We start from the raw sequence: 18,038 nt of genomic DNA, 5'->3' as shown, positions 1-18,038 counted from the left end.
ACTCCCATCCCTCCTCTACCCACCTCAAATAGAGAAGATTTTTCTGAAAGAGAGGTTTGTAAAATTATTCCTGCTTCAGCTTTGCTTCTTTTATTTAGTCAAATATAGAGCTTGGCAGAGAGTGCAAACTCAAATGTTGTTTGGAGTTGTGTTTGTCCTGCAAACAGTGGTCAAAAAGGGTGTGCCGCTAGAAAATGGACAAATGTGGCGGCATTAAATACACTCGATTGCTTGTCTTGTTTTTAAAGCTGTGACTTGACGGAAAACTTGTCTGAAGATTTATCATTGTCAAAATATAGATTTTGTTTTGGTATTGATTTAGTGAGGTTGATTCAGTCTAACAGAGAATGAAACTATTGCACTGGAGAGTAAAATAAAAAAATGTTGGGTTACGGATCGATTTGGATGGAGAACCCATGGATTGTCTTGAAGTGGACTGGCCAAAAAGGCTATGGTCTGTTCTGCCCTCAAAATTATATTCATTCTTTAACTTCTCCTCTAAGCCAAGCTTTTTGTGCTTTTTTTATATTTTGTTTTTTGTTTTTTCGCACAACACTTCAAATCTTACCTTCCCCAAAACATTTCCAGCTTCTGCCTGTTATCACACTGCATTAATGTAGATGTTTGGCTTGCTTCTTTCCCTCTGTAAGTAATGGACTGTCACAAAAATATGATTGATATGTGAAGATCTGTGAATGTATTCATCAAATCATTTTCTGTGTCAAACAAATGATGCGTTATGACAGTTTGTCAATGTAGTTCAAGGGACATCAAGCTGTGCAGTCCAGGAGACGGAAACTGAAATGAACCCATAGTTTCCCAAAGGGGCGGGTTAAAACATTTCACTTGTCCGACTTGAGCCAGTAGTTGGGGACCGAAATTACCTTTCATTCGAAGTCTCTTGGAGTTCGCAATACTTGTCGGATGAGTATGTTCTTGCTCTCAGTAGTTTCTGGACATAATCTGATTGAAGGTATGGTTTTTCTGTGGACACATCTCAGTCATTTCCCATCATCCTTACTGCCCAGTTTATAAGGAATTTGAAGGGCGCTAACAGGCTGATGCATAATCAGGAGGTAATAGGATTTTTATTACTTATGCGAATTACAGATCGTAATGTAACTGTTCATGACGGTTCCTCAAAATGTCTTTTTCTGTTTTTCCTTAATTTGCATTTTAATTTAGATTGCTTTAGTGCGAGTTCTTTTAAGTGGATCATAGAAACAGAAAGCGTGTCAGTGGGCGACTTCATGCACTTGTTGAATACAAAGGTTTAAGTATAAATGTCATTAAGACTTCCTGCTGTGCATTGACATTTTAAGAGTTGTCTTTAAGCTTCATTATATTCATTTCTTGGTAATGCTCTCAATACTGTTTGTTTTGTTTGATCTTCTTCTTCTTCTTTCACTAATGCAGTGAGCATGCGTAGGAGTTGTAGGCAGACTTTATAGCGAAATGCCATGTTGTGCTCTTGGTGAGCCCAGTCAGATTCATTGTTTTTGTGAGAATGGGGAGGCTCTGTGGGTGTTGATAGACTGACTCACCCAAGAGTAGACGTCTGGCTGTCTTTGCTTATGTTTTTATGTCTTTCTAGGTTTCTATATCATGATCTTCAGGTCAGTTTCTATTTGTAGCTTTTTTTTAGTTATTATTGCAGAAAGCAAGCAGTGATATTATGTGCAAAAAAGAGGGTTGCAACCTTACCTTACTAGTTGAAGCCATCCTGGACAAATGACAAGAACACAGTCGGTGTGCATTTGTCTTTTGCACAGTTAGCATTGCATTTTCTAGTAAAAAGCAAATGTTAGATTGAATCCTGTGCCAGCTGATAGAACCTATAAAGTTTCTGCAAAATCCAATTTTCCAAACACACACACACATATACAATCACTCTGTGCTGGATAGAATTTAATCTTATCGAAACTACTGTCCATAAATCTGAACATAATACCCTGCTAACTGTGTGACAGACCAACTTGCTGACGAACTGTTTTATTCAGTGAGCGGATATTTCATTTATTATGATAAAAAAATTCATGAAATCTATTTCCAATCTTTTTGGGGCTTTTATACCAATCTGTGACAACTGCTGGATTGCTTACAGTGACCGCTTTTATCCTGTTTTCATTTTGCACTGGAGCTTGATTTTTTTTTTTCCCTTTAGAGTTTATATTAAATCTTTGTTAGGCTTGCACTACAAGCGACCCACACCATCTGTGCGGCACCGCAGGTCATTTTTGAGAAAATTGTAACTTTGGAATAAACGTGTTTGTTTGTTTTTTTTGATGGGGGGGAAAAATTAGAAAACTAAAAATAAATCCTCATCAAAGTAATAAGCAAAATACGGTTTATAGAAAAAAAGATGAACAGTGTTGTCACTGATTCATTTCCAAATAGACCCCATATATAAAATACTGTGTGTATTTTGTGCAAGGGCATGACTGACACGCTAACATTCATTATCATGTAAATTAGGCAGCATTAGAGAAAACTGTTATTTTAAGAACTTCAGAGGCTTTAACGGTGTCATTCACAATGTACTGTGCACATGAATACTCCAGCACTGTCAAAGGAATCTCCTATTAAAGTGTGAAACATTTAAATTGAAAAGCCAATATCTGCAATGCTTTCATAGATTCATGAAGTCATACCTAATCTGTGTGGTATCTCGTGGCACAAAAACATTTCTGTAGAAGGAATCTGCAGAGGTGCTAATAGACCATAATAATATCATGAGATACATGTAAAAAAACTAAAGGTAGGAACAATTGTCCAATTCTGTATTATATTTTATTAATAATTAAGCCTTTTTTTAGAATTCATTTTTAGTTTGTGTTGCTTTTATGAAATTGATAAATGTGAGTAAGAGGGAATTTTTCCTGGTATGAAGGCTTTATGGCTTTGTTAGCATGGATTCAAATCAAAACTAGCCTTTTTGGAGTGTTGAATTAGGGATATATCAGTGAAAAAACTAGGGTTGAATGTTAGAAAATAGGATTTATGGGATTTCATTTAAAACACTTAAAAACACTGAAAAAGCCCCACATATATATGTGATGATGATTTATAAAACTGACAATAAGGTAATATCAGAATTCCTTCACTACTCACTACATAGTGCATTCTGCATTTTGTAGTGCTGTCCGAATCTACAATTTCAAAATTGGGTGCCTTGTAAATTTCCTAGAAGTCTGCAAAAAGCAGTGTATCGATGCTCACTAGATTGACGAATATAGACCATAATGCATTGCGTTTGAACAATTAAACCATTCAAGATTTCATCATCAGAACACAGTGGATTCATAAATAGCCTTTCTAAATTGTTCATATTTACTAGGTTTTTAGTTCGGGAGACTGGTGACATCATACTTGCCATTTAAAAAGAAAAAATGCTGAGCACAGTGTCCAAATTGCTTTAAAAATTGAGGGCACTGAACTGTTTTTAGTAGTTAGGGAGTAGAGAGGGAATTCGGGCATAAGAGTAGGATTGTCACAATGTAATGTGACCAGAGTGGCCTGGCTTACATAGAAAGGCCAATGTCCAAAAGGTCTACGAACAGTATCCTTTTTTTTTATTTGTCAAAGCTGCCCTTTCTCCACAGCTCACACTTTCTCTTCCCTCTTCAGCCTCCCCTAACAATCAAATCCTCCACCTTTTATAGGCTCCATGGCCCCACCCAGGAAGAAAGCCACTTGAACTGAACAAGAAAAGAAAGACACAACAAAAGATACGGGTTTCTTGAAGACTGAACATTTATTTGAACTTAAAAAAAACAGACATAAAAAAAAAAAGACGACTGAAAAGGTAATCAAATGAATCCAAACACCCTTCCCCACTCTTCTCCCCTACGTCCAACCCTCAAAAACAGGAAGTGAGGGCTTTTGCTTTCTGGTAACCAGGAAGGAAAAGTGAGAAACATTGCACATAAATTCAAACCAGTTGTGTGTGTCTTTTGTCATTCGCTTGAAACAGTCAGCCTATAACTGTGAGAACAAACAAAATGAGCTGTGACAGAATAGTGACAAGTACACAAAACTACTTCATCACAAGGATACATTTTTTTAATGAAATGCTTGACTTCATTTTTAGTTTTACAGACAACACTCATAAATGAGTGGGAAAAGATTGTTTTAATCATGTCTGTTTATTTTAAATTTTAAGTGACAAAAGTATGACAACCTGTTGGTCAAAGTGAAAATAAAACTGTAGAAATAGTTCATAGCTAACAGCTTCTGTTTTGCATTAGTAGCTGCTGAGATCAGTCAGTGCCGAAATACCATTAAATAAAAATAAAAAGTCATGACTGTTGAAAATTAGCATATACTAATGATAATGAAGCTGCCAGCTTTTACGTCTGACTGGTGTGTTTACACAGTGTTCTCTAGTCTCAAAGCAAGTTTGAGCTAATGTTGTGCGACAGCTCTGGTCAAAGTTGAATAATTTAAAGTAGACTCTTCCTAATAAATATTCATAAATTTACTTAGAGTTTTGAGCCTTTTTTGTTGTCACAGCCGAGGCTTACTGATCATGTTTATTGCTCACGACTCACTTTTTAACTGTAGTAAAACCGTGTTCATAATTTGATTAGCTGTGTAGCCTGCCACAGTAGTCTGCTTCCTTTGCAACACTTAAGTTGAAGCACGAGTGGACGAACTGAGCCTTTTAAGAGTTTTAGATTCAAGCCGCTGCTCATCTAACTTCTTTAATTCGTAGGAACATTTGAATGCAAATGAAAAAGCAGATCTAAAGTCTGCAACTGAAGAGATAGTGGAGGAGGGAAAAAAAAGAAATGAAATCATGCAGAAAACAGAAACAGGAAAGTAACCTTTGAACTCTTTGTTCCTTATCAGTGTTTTTAACACAAAGCAGAGGAAATGAAAAAAAAAAAACACCAAATAATCATAATCTTGTCATTCCATGCTTTTTCTTTACTTGAAAAGACTTACTTAAGCTAACAAAAGCTAACTTTCAATATTTAGAAATGATAAAATCCCATTAAACATGAGATTCGAAGCCAATCATGTTAAATGAAATATTTTACTGATGTAAAAACATCAAGAAAAGGCTTGTGGAGGAAAAATGGGAATAACGCTTCAAGGAGAAACAAAAAAATCCATGTTTATATGCTGTTTTTTTATTAAATTCAGGGGCCATTATAATCTCTAAAAATGGATGATGAGATGATACTTTTTCAGGGTACCTATTCAAAAATACATGCTAAAGCTTATGTTATCCACAAGTCCTTGTGTGTCTTAAGATGCTTCTGATGTGAAAAATAATTGTTAAATTAATAATCAATATTTAAAAAACTGTATATACATGTCAACTGAATCTTGTAAGAGTACATTTACAGAAAGTCTTATATATCAGAGTTTTGTAACCTTAGAAACGTATTTTGTTTGAGGTCCTTGAACAAAGTCCTTTTTTTAAAGGCTGAAGCCCTTGCGCTGCATTTCACATTTACTGAAACCATGTCTATTTTTACCATAAAATTTCAGGCAAACATTGCAACTCACAGATTCTTGATAGGGAATTTTTTTTTCTTTCTTAAGGCACAAGATTTCTTTTACTTTGTTTACAAGCCTTCATTTACTTTTAAGTTTAGGGGAACCTGATTTGGGTTTTTTTTTGCCAAAAATATGATGGAACAAAGAAAACGACAGACTTGACGAATTCCAAGCACCTCTGTAGGTTGCCATGGAGAGATTTTGCAGAATATTATTTTGAGCAGCATAACTCCAAAGCCAAGAGAAGGAAGGGCTTTTTTCCCTGCCATGGCAGCACTGTATGCTTCCCAATGTTTCAAGACCACTTCAGCTTTGTAATTGGGTAATGAAGAGACTCTTTTGTATTTTACATGACATTGGTATTTATTTTTTCTAATATATGCGTTCACAAATTACTCTTTTTATTACATATTTTTTCTAAAATGTCAAACATTAATTTCTAAAAAGAAAGACAACATTTTTTGTTGATAATTAAATTTAGTTTTCGTAGCCTTTTATATTCCCTTGGTATCTAACTCAAATACTCCCTGTCTCTGTATACCAATCTTTTGAATCGTTATTCCACTCCTGGAACTCCCAGGTCCCAGGTTTCTCCCTGTATTTACTTATCAGAGCAAATTATGCCTTCATGTATCCAAGCTGCATGTCATTAAATGCACTACTTCAATTTATAGAGCCTCACTTCACAAACCTTTTAGCTGTCTTCAAAATCATCTCTAAGAAGTCGGCTGGCGCTGAACCAAAAAATCTATAGAAATTATTTTTCAAAAGGCATTGAAAGTGTTTTTCTTTTTAGACCCATAAAATGTAATCTATGCATGTGAGTAGTATTTCATTGGTTACAAGGCTGTAGTTAGGTGTGTTAGACTCCAGAAAGGGTTGCCAAAGACAGAAGTTATAGCAGAAGAGATGGCTGAAGCAGCGAGCAGTGAAGAAGTCTTATCAGTCTGCTCTCTGTTCCTCTGAGATATGGAAGCCATTGTGACTGTGTGCATTCTTCCTTTTCATTCAAGTCTGATCTTCTGGGAGGATTTTTACAGATTGAGCTTATTCTTAAATGGTGGTTATTGACTTTTGATGGTGTTGGAGCAAATTGAAGTTGGAACAATTCTTTTGTTTGACTTCACTGTTGCTTCAAGGAAAGAATGTTGATGCAGGAACAAAAAAGTAAAAACGCTGATATTTTTGAAGATGTGCTGTCCAGGATACGTTTTGTCTCACGATCAGGAACTGGGCATAAATAGTTTTAACTCAGCTAGCTAATTACCTCACACTCATCTGTGCAAGAGACAGGAAAATGTGCAGATTCATGAAGAAATAGCTTGAAAATAGTCAAAACTCATGGTGGCTACACTGTTTGCCAAAAATCATCGGCATCGTTGCAATCGAATCCCATGTGCAGAGTAAGAAACGGCAGACTCCGGCTGTTTGTTTCTTTTTCTTTGTACATACAGTCTTAAATTAGATTTTGAGTATTCCTAAAAAGTTCTTAAAAATACCTAAATTTAACTTCTGTAAATCTGTTGACAAGCTGTGTAGGAACCTTATTATTTGTTACATGTGGTTAAGTTACCCAAATCAAGACTCAAAGAGGATATAGCATTATAAAACGCTGGATTTATTTTCTTTATTTTTATTTATTTTTCTGCCAAGACAGGTACACTGGAAAGTAGAATAATGCAACATCTATGCATTCATTTTTGTTGCAGCCTGGAAGAATGTTTATTTTGTTTTGAGGTTAGGTGGCTAACAATAGATTGATGTAGGTTTATTTCTTTTCCATGATGCCTTGAGGGATTACAGGCTGAACTGCATTTTTCTCGAATTGGTTTTGTTTTCTAAAGAGCTTGAATCTGCATTGAAAGGGCTGCAAAAGGGTTACAACTGTTGCCGCTCCTAGCTGCCCCCTGTCTTGGTCAGGGTACAATTTAAAAAAAGATTGAAAATCCACAAAGGTTAAATAAATGTTTAAAAAAATATCCATGGGTGTAGGAGTTTTTTGATTTAAGCCTTTAAAAACCGTTCTGGAGTTCTTTCAGCCAGCTTCATGAGGTCTTCACCTGAAAGGCCCTTTAAGCACAGCTGCAAGTTCTCGCCCATCGATTCTTGGCTGCTTTCCCCTGCAGTCAGGCTACCAGACGGTCATCTGATGTTCTCTGTTTATTTTAATCTTGTCCAAAAAAAACTTCACTTTGTCCAAAAGTATCTATTTTTTCACACCCCACTCATCATTTTTTTATTTATTTTAAAAGCATTCCCAGTGTTCTTTTCATTTTGCTTACGCAGTTTTTAGCTAAAAAAAAGAAATAAAATAAAAAACGGCGTATTTTCTAGAATATGATTTCTGCACAGCGGCAGTAGATCATCAGAAATTCTTCTCAGAATTGTGGGCGGTAGCGTTAGCGGGGAGTAAGCCTCCAATCAGCTTACAGCCCCCACAAACCTAGGCTAACATTACTATTGCAACCAGTCATATAATTTGGAGCCAGATGCCAGCTCAAAATAGGGAAGAAAATAAACATACACGGATATATTCTGCAAATGGATGCATTAGAATGGAGCAGAGCAGGGAGCTTGAGTTCTGTAGATTATAGTTTGTACCCAAAAACTACAAGCTTTTTTCAACTGGATTTGATTGTATGATCCTGATTCACCATGATTTGAATGAAGAAATACTCAGAAACGCATTTTAATCTTGGTTTTCTTTGCCTTCTGTCATGATAAAATGCTGCAAGAACATGTTAAGAACACCAAAAACACAATTTTCATCAGAGTAGGTCTATAACCGTTGCCTTAAAACTTCTGCAAAATGTGATCAGCTTCATACTAAACTCTACTTCCAATCCTCATTTACATCTTGAAACTTTTTTCAATTCAACACTTATGTAGCTATTACAGCTTTATAATTTCATATAGTTACAACAGAGCAACATTTTAAAAGACATGTTTTCAGTAGTTTTGATAGAAAAAGTTCTTAAAGAGAGATGTTTTTGCTTTTTTTTAAAGAAAAAAACCCTAGTTTGATGGTGTATAAACTGTAATTAGTTGAAATAGTTGCCACAAGATGAATGAAAACAGACAGGATTCATATGAAGCTGGGAAAATGTATTTGCTTTTAGATGATGTGGTGTTGCATAAAAATCACATCTTCAAAAATACAGCATCTCTTCAATTTTAAGTTGTTTTCTTGCTCGTCATTAACCATTTGTCTGCATTAACATTTGCTTTTTATCTGGTAAATGTCAATATCAGCGGTTTTCTTGAGTGAGAGTGAGCTTGATTTGAAAATATTAGTTTACATTTTGTCTATAGTCAGATTCCCATGCAGTCTTACAGAAAATCTGCATTCATGTAAATGTTGTTGCACTTTGATCGAACAGTTTTCTTACATCTAAAATGCAAATACCATGCAGAGAAGATGCCTATTTTCTTTGTACTTAGCTACATGTGACATAGAAAGGGGATAACAAATGGGTTGGTGTACTCCAAATATCCTGCAAATTCATGTTGAGGAAAGAAAGGAAATGTTGGTAAAGACTGGGATGTGGCCCCTAAATCCATGGTCATTACGGGTGGGATGTACTTTGACCATGATGCAATAGTCTGAAATAGAGCACCAATTTGTTTCCAAAAGATTATTATTGTTAGAATTTTATAGCACTTTGTGTACTTTTTAAATAAAATGCGTATTTAATACATATTTACAAATATGTATTTGCATCTTTATTTAATGAGCTAATATTTGTATGTGTGTGAGTTTTCACAGCAATGCCTGCATTTACTTGCAAACCTAATATATTTCAAGAAAGACAGGAAAAACATTTACAGGGTTGATGTTATAATGTAAATGGATTTAAAAAAAGGAAATAAGCTGACAAACAGATTTTAGGTCCTTGTAGATGAAATGTTGCCTTATATAGGCTTTTATGTGCCTATAGAGAGAATAAGAGAATTACAATTATACTTTTATTAGTAGTTTAGTGTTGTCCAGAGTTGGTATATAACTTTAATACAGTGTCAGTTTTAGACTCGTACATTTTTCTTTTCTTTCCTTTTCGACTTATTTTCACCAAATTGGCCATTAAAGGCGGATTCACACGTCCCATCCCATAATAGTTGAGGTGTGTATGCAGTTTGTACTGCTGGCTGCTATTCCTCTTCATTTAGTCGAGGATTATCACCACATGTATTATTTACAGTAGTCAGATGATTTGTTTACTCTTATTTCAAATGTCTCACATATAAATAAAGTTGAAGGGTTGCCTGGTTTATGCAAACCATTCATTAACACAAATGTTGGCTACAACCTGCATTAAACAGCAGTACTTAAAAAAGCTTCAACTTGGTTTGAGCTAAGACTAAAAATCCAAAAGAGTTGTTCACCAGCTGGTTTTCACTGCAACATAATAATTACCATGTGATGTGTGAGGATTGTTTTTTGCCAGTATGAACACAACCACTGGAGGGGTTATTGTAGAATCGAAATCAGAGGCAAGAGCTCAGGATTCTGACCTCTTGGAAAAACCTTTGCACACTTGTGATGTGACACAAAACTTCAAATTTGGCACAATCCAACCTTGATGTCTAAAAATGATTAGTTTGTTGACTTTCAGTAATAAACAAATCAGTACACATATACTAACATTGCCTTATATTTGTTTTAAACACAGTGAAACAGGCTGGAAAAACATTTTTGTAATTGGTTTTCTGGAATTGACACACTAAACCTGTTACTTGCATAGTTACAGTTGCAATTATTACTGCCACTGTCTGTAAAAGTCATAACTGCTGCTATAATGCAGCTGCTGCCAAACAAAGTCGCTTCAGCTTAGAACCTGCATTTAGGGAACCTGCAACCTGACAAAACGATCAGAAGTAGGCAAGACATTTTAATGTTTTACCGTCTAACTTTTCCTGTTTCTTCATTAGGACTCATTAGTGTCATTTTGAAGGAATTGGTTGAATTACATCAATTAAAAGGTAACAATAATGCCAACTGAAAATAATCACTCCCTGAGGCAACTAGATTAAATTGCTGTCAGCGTAGCCATTCACACACTAACTGAACAAGTTTGATAAAAACGCCTTTTGTGATAGCTTTTATATTGCAGGGATTGTGAGCTAATTCGTTTCCATGCACATGTTTTAAAAAACAAAGGCCTTGAGACAGCCTTGGGCTCTTCAAACCGTTTTCATGTTGATAGCTGCACCGCTCATGCGGTACAGTCAAATTAGTAGCTTACGTGCTACACTTTTGTATTATTTACTTTAACATGTTAAATCCTTATATGGATTATGGTTTTTAAGTCAGTTTCTGTAATAAAGATATATATATATATTTATTTTCCTTGGTCTTCGAACAATGTGGACAAGAATGAATTTTTCCTCCTTCTTTTCCAAACCGTTTTCATAATAACATTTGTGTTTATTAAAAATGCAATCTATTTGCTTTTCAACAAAGGCCAAAAAATGAAAATAAGAAGGAAGCGATCTGGATACATATGAGGGAAAACTGCTATCCACATATGGAAGGAGCTGTCTAATCAGTTTGCAGCCAATATTGCATTCAGCTGTCAGACTCCCTGAATGCCTCATTGGAGCAGTGTAAATGTGCAAAGCTACTTCATTTTACTATGACTGAGGAATCAAGAACCAACATTATACATAATTTATTACTCTGAACATGAATTATTTAGAATCAGGTAATTAAAAAAACCTTTATCGAGTTAATTATGATTTTAAAGAGCGAAAGGTAATGGTTAAGTCCTTCAATTACAATTTTAATAATAGCTTTTTTAAACTTAAAATTATACTGATTCAATTTCCACAACGATGATCTTTTTTAGATCTTGTTGAAGGCATTGCAACTGTTAAATCTATTTAGTTCATCTTATTGTAATATAAATACTTTGTCACTGTGGACTTCTTTTGCACATGCAGGTAAAGCTCTTTAACAAGTTAGTAATGCTTGTATTGAACAATAATGCATCAAAACTCTTCAAGTGAGCAGCAAAACAAGAAAAAACTAATATTAGCTCATGTTTCTACACAGGCCAATTCAAATTTGGATTTTCACATTGCTTTATTTCATGTTTTAATTTTATTTTCTGAAGAAAGACAAGAACAAATAGATAATTGCTGACAGGTGCACGGCTTTGCTTTTCAGAAGGGAGGTACTATTATGTTCTCATTGTGTCTCTGACCCCATTGTGTTCTTTTAGCTGGTTTATTTTTGTGTTTTGATAAAAGGTTTCATGTGGGGGCGGATACATCCATTTTCTAATAACATGAGAAAAACAAATCAAGTAAAACCTTTATAAACTCCAACCAATAGCATGTGGTTTTATATACCGTCAAGCTATTTCTGTAATGTTCTCTGGGCTTTTGTTATCCATCTTAAAGTCTGATGAGCCGACATGATAATAGAAAAAGGTTGGGTAGAAGAAGAAGAAGATGTACTTGGTACCATTGTACGGGTAAAAGAATGACCTTTGCGTAGAGAGCAAAATGGAGAAGTAAGAGGTCTGTGGGGCTGTTGTTAAGGCTCCTTCTGAAGCGTGACACTTGATCAATGGCAGAGTGATGCAATTTAGCAGACAAGACAAAGAGTGATGGTGAAATAACAAGGTAGCTCTGTCTCTCTGACTTGCACTATTAGTGATCAGTTGACTCCTTCCTGACGATTTTAGAATGCAGGTGGACTTATTTTGGGAACTCCATTTTAAAGCAGAAATATCACCAACTCTGTCTATATCGATACTTTTTATATTCCAAATATTCTTTACACTTTATTAAAACAATTGGAAACCCTATTAAATGAACTATAAAAACTGAATTTTTAACATGTACAAGTTCAACTCTTATGAATGTTTGAAGGGCAACAATCGCCTGTGCCTTGGGTTGTGTGTGTTTTTGTGTTTCTGTTTAAAAATGAATTCCTGTTATTACCTAATAACGAGACAACTCCTTTGCCTTGGAAAATATATGAATCTGGAATATTGCTAAAAATTCTGTTTTGGCTTCAAAACTTTTTTTTTTACATTATTTGTCGGGAGTCTCAAAATTGTGTAGTTTAACCTTTAACTCCAGTGTTTATATTCTTGTGACTACTAAAACTCTTCAACCGGTTTACGCAATTATTGTAATTTTAAAGTGGAATAAACCTGCGTTGCGCTGATATGAAGAAGGTTTTATATCAAAGTACTTACCCAATCAACGTACAGTAAATCAACAGATTCTGTGAAAGAAAGAAAAGTGGCTTTGCACCATTATGGATATAGATTCAAATAAGAATTGAAAAGCTGCTTTTCTCTGTCTCAGAATTGCTGTTTCACAGTGATCATGTAAAAGGTCAAAGATTTACAGCATGTCAAAGAGAGGGTTTTATTTATATCTGATATTAAAGGGTCAAAGACCAACTCTGAGCATCTTTTGAACTTTTTAAAACTGTTCCCAGTGGTCTTTTTATCTTGATTATGCTGTTTTAAGCCAGAATTTGCGGGGGGGGGGGGGATCTGTGCCATTTTCTAGGACATTGTGTGGCTGTAATTCATAATAGATTTGCTTCTAAAGTATTTTTGTGACCTTGGCACAGAGCAACCCTACCACTTGTGGGAGCTTGTGGCCTGGCAGGAAATGTTCTGCATCGCAAATAATCATTTTTTCCATCTGCATTTTTTTTTATTCAAAATTATTTGAATAAAGAAATTCTCTGAAAAGTTATTTAAGGTTATTTTCTTTACCTATGTTGTCCATAATCAGAAAAATCCCACAAGAACATCATAAAAACAACATTTATTATATTGATATATTGTATTCTATAAATCCTTATTTCAAAAGGCTGTTCAACTTCCCCAAATCCTTTTCATGTTTTTACATACTTCATCTCTATAATTCAGCGAAGAGTTGCTTTAATGTCTTTTAGGACGTGACAAGCTTTAGCCAAATGTTATCGTCAAGTGTTGTTTATTTATGATTTGTGATTAAAACCAACAAATACACTATCTTCCGTAAGAGATTCTTTAAAATGTATTTATAATAAAAGAAATAAACTACTTCTCTATAATGAATGTATGGATTTTAAATAAAAGACTGCAGTTATGTATATGGGGGCCTAATGATCCATACAAACCATTAGAGGCACTATGTATGTGTGGATGATGGGTGGTTAGGTGCCATTGTAAAAAGAAAAAAAAATACATTTAGAGATAGATGTGTGCTCTAGTTACAATAGATCCAGATGATTCTGAGCCTGAATAATGTAGAAAGAGTGTCTGCCATGTGGCAAGACTATCGCAGTAGAGGATGAATACAGAGTAGTGTTGCAGTCTTCACCCCATTTTAGTTCTTCATTGTGATGCCGCCTGGGCAACTTTCTCCAAAATTTAAAGGACACATGGGCTTTTCATATTACATTCCTCAAAATAAAACTGACATGAAGAATTGAGCATTTGGCCCAGAACGTATCGGAAATCTTAATTCAAATGGTTGCATCACTTCCACGCTTTTGACTGCTGATAAAGAAATTCTCACAGATATGTAGGGATTTAAGCTGCAACAGTGACATAGAGCCTTTCTAGACCTCCTGACTGTTTGTCTACAACGTTCTTTCTCTGTCTTTTGTTCTTAATGACTTGAGCCAACTAAAACGTACATTTGTTTCAGTCGGCGCTTCTCAACTATGATAAAAGACCAATTTCACACTCCTGAGTTATAGTGAAGAGGAATGTATCCACAGCTTAAACTCCTTCTCATTAGTTGTTGGGGGAATTAATGAACGCAATAAATTTCCAATTTACATCATGATATCATGTGAAAAATGGCAGCAAGTCACTAGTCTGCATCTAACCTGTGTTGATGCTGGATCCTAAGCTTAGTGAGGCTGCTATGAATTCTAATGCACAAGTGCAACAGTTCTAAAACAAAACAGTGTTCCCTCATTAATCACAAGAGTTACGTTCTAAAATAGCGCACAATGGGCGAAATTTGTGAATTTTTTAAAATTAATATACCGGTAGATATTTTAAACCCTTCACTACACACTTTTTTCAGACAGACAAGACCATTTTCACACTTTTTCTCATGTTGAAAAACTCTCAAAGTTCTTACTTTTGTAGAAAAATAAGTCTAGTATTATAGAATGAAAACAAAGATCTGCTCATCGAAGATTTATGTATGTAGTTAAGTTGGCTAACTGTATGCGTTCTGTACGGACACACCACATAGCAGATTCATTGATAATGGTCTACAGCTAATTAGAACGTGCAACACAATGCGCTGTGTAATAACAAATATAGCAAGGGTCCACTGTAGGAATATTGTCTGTTTTTCTTCACATATCTCTGTTACTTAAAAAAATAAAAATAAATAAAAAACACTTACATGAATTTACCTTTTTTGTCCCATGATCTATAATTAGAAAACACACACACACACAAATAGACTGGTTTAATTAGGAAAGTTGTTTTTATTTTTGTTTGTTTTTTGTGTTTGTACTTCTTTATCTTGTAAATGAACCATGTTTTGGAAAAATTATGCAAATCCATGTAGGGATGGAGTTATTTTATCTTTGTCATTATTATTAATGTAGTCTTTATCCATGAAGACTTTAAAGCACTTGTGACTTCCTGCTACTGGTACTTAATCTGCTAAGGTTGTTTGGTGCCATAGCAGCTCAGCACACTGAAGTGCCTTTGGTATGTGCAGCTCAAAATAAACTAAAAGAATAGGTTCAAAATGTAATGGTTTCCAGCAGTTAAATCGTTTTGCCCTATTCTGCAGAAATCTTCCTTGGAATGCTCCCATTAAAGGTCTAATGAAAAAAATTTCAAATGTGCTATTCATATGCTGTAGCTCTGCAGAATGCTTGATCCATTTATCACTGTTATGAAGGCTATCATGGGACATTGCACAAGAATCCTTTATAGTAAGTGCTGTTCTCTCATGTTTTCTGTGCTGCCACATAAATCCACATACCCCAAACTGCAAATGTGAGAGCTAGTTTAGTTCCAGTGGCTCTGCTGTTTTGGATTTATATCCCCTGTTTTAATATGATTAATTTAAACTCTTAAATCATAAAACGTATAGCTGCTTGGGAGATTTCCATTTTTAAGTTGTTTCTTCAAATCTTTATTAAAAAAACTTTTATATTCTCATCAGCTTTCGGCAAAACAGAAATTGCTGTTCTTTTCCCCTTGTTTTGATATTTTCATGAAGAACGTAGCTTTCAATTCTCCACATATTCCATTTAAATTCTTTGTGTCACTTTGAGTTGTTGTCATTCTGATTCTTATTCTTTTCATGTTTCGTTTGGTTTGCTATTATGCTGCCTAAATATTGTGTAATTTGCTCGAGTCAAGTTTGATAAATTGTTAAAAATATCTGTTAAAATTTAACTTGACTGTGATAAAAAAAAATCACCATTGACAAAATTTAATTTCACGTCACAGCAGATCCTAATTTTTGTAAAAGGAAACATTACTTAAAGACTTACTCCAATGAAAACTGTTTTTGGTGTTCTTGAAGCATTTTTCTCATGATGGAGGACATGTAGAAAGAAAATTAAGCTTAAAATTGCATTTCTGTATCTTTCTTTATTCAAATCGTGAATTTAGAGCAGACAAAAAAATGCAGTTGAATAAAGCTTTTAGATGTGATGCAGGACCTACAATGGCGAGCCACATGCTACCTGCTCCACTCCATTCTGATGCATCCACTTGTAGACGACTAGAACCATGGCCGTCTCAGTTATCCTTGTCTGAGCGGGCATTTGGTTCAAACTGTATGGGTGGATAGCTCCGATATTGCTCGCCATTTTTGTTGCACCTTTAATGTTGGGTTGAGGTTGTGAGGGGTTGTAAGCTAGCAGGAGAGAGTGTTAGTATTGGGATGATGGGAAATGGGGGCTTGATTACTCTGCGCCAATGGTCCCACTCTCAACTATGAGGCAAATTTCTTATTAACAGTTGCAGCTCTGCAGAAAATATGTCCTAAAAAATGACAGTTTTTTTTTATTTTGGCTACAAATGGCATAATAATAACTAAAAGACCACTGAGAAATCTTTTAAAGTTGTTAAAAAATGATCAAAGTGGGACTTCAAGCATTTAGTACTTTTTAGATCATGAATATTGTGCATACATGTTCACAAAAAAAAAAAAAAAAAAATTCAGTACTAATAACAGTTTGACATTCCAGTTGTGTGCAGGCTTAAAAGCACCAGGAAAGTTCAGCAAAGTGTGCACTGCACACAATGTATCACAATAGTAAGTTTACTATTCTGTGTGCAGCCTTCCGTCCTTTTTCCTCTTTTCTGTGCTTCTACCAGCTGCCACTCAATATTTCACACCCTAACTAAACATATTAGCTAAAACTGGTCCATTGCCATGTGACTTGGTCAAAGATCAATATTAGACTAATGAAGTCAACTTTGTAGTTTGAAAATAAGAAAAAGCAACAGAAAAAGAAAACTCACACAGAAGCTAAAAAGAAAATTCAAGGAGAGACAAGAAAAAAAAAAGGTTTTCTTTTTCTTTCTCCGATAACCTGTTTGTAACACCGCCATCTTAGTTTTATGTCCAATTTTAATAGTGGATTCATTATTTCTGTTGTCCACCTCTAGTCTCCCCCCCACCCCATGGTTTGGGTCAACATGCCCAGATTATTTTCACCAAAGCCTTAAAGGCTCATATCTGAGTCATGTTAAGACCTAATACTCATTTCATAGTAATATCACTTGTGCAGCTCAAAATCATTCAGGATGCTCTTTTTAATTTACACTGTCACATCCACGTTAAGGGGGTACACACACAGGTTCACATAAACCAAAAAAAGGGAATTATAAAACACCTGATTTCTTCCACCCTGTCAGTTTTAGTATCTGTGTGAGTTGAAGGCCAAAGGTTTTACGCATGGATTAGCAGCTGTAATTGCAAACAGAATGAGCTACGTATATTGTTATGGCTGTAGTTGTCTTCTTGCATTAATTTGCTACATTGTCAATTTATTCTTTGACAGAGTGAGTGTTCGCAATTTTTTGTGGGTCTTTGCATGATTGTTTTTCGCAGGTGTGAATTACTAATGGGTGTTTGCACTGGATTGGACCAAGGCCCAGGGTGCTGGCTTTAAATATTAGCCTTTCCCTCTCTTTTCAAGGACTTTTTGGCTTAACTCATGTCATGGTGTGTTTTCCTCTGACAGCGAAAGGGAGACGTATCTTGTGTTACTATGGTCTGCTGGTCTTTCCAGTTCTTCAGTGGTTCTACCTTGGTTTTGGGTTACAGGTAAAGCTACAGGGGAGAGTTGTCATTTTTTTCTATTTTCTCCTCATATTGTTAGTTTGAGGACTTAACTAATTAATAGTGTGTGTTTTTTCTTTCACAGCATAGTAAAAGGCACTTTGGATAAAAGATAGTTTGCTTTAACCCTTTATCACATTTAGTAATTGGTTGATTTTAGAAACGCTGCTTTGAATTTACAATTTATGGTAAATATCTTTGTGTACTAAGTTTGTTACATAGACTGGGAAGATACA

The 18,038-nt window shown here is 35.1% G+C and overlaps 1 protein-coding gene across 3 annotated transcripts in view; it reads left to right on the top strand.

Moving 5' to 3' along the window:
- furin (furin, paired basic amino acid cleaving enzyme) overlaps positions 1-18,038 on the top strand; it is a 98,736-nt gene that overhangs the window by 11,042 nt on the left and 69,656 nt on the right. The gene's annotated exons all lie outside the window — the stretch shown is intronic.

This window comes from Oryzias latipes, chromosome 6, assembly GCF_002234675.1.
Source record: "Oryzias latipes chromosome 6, ASM223467v1".
In the NCBI taxonomy this organism is placed as follows: Eukaryota; Metazoa; Chordata; class Actinopteri; order Beloniformes; family Adrianichthyidae; genus Oryzias; species Oryzias latipes.
This window is presented reverse-complemented; position numbering and strand designations above follow the sequence as displayed.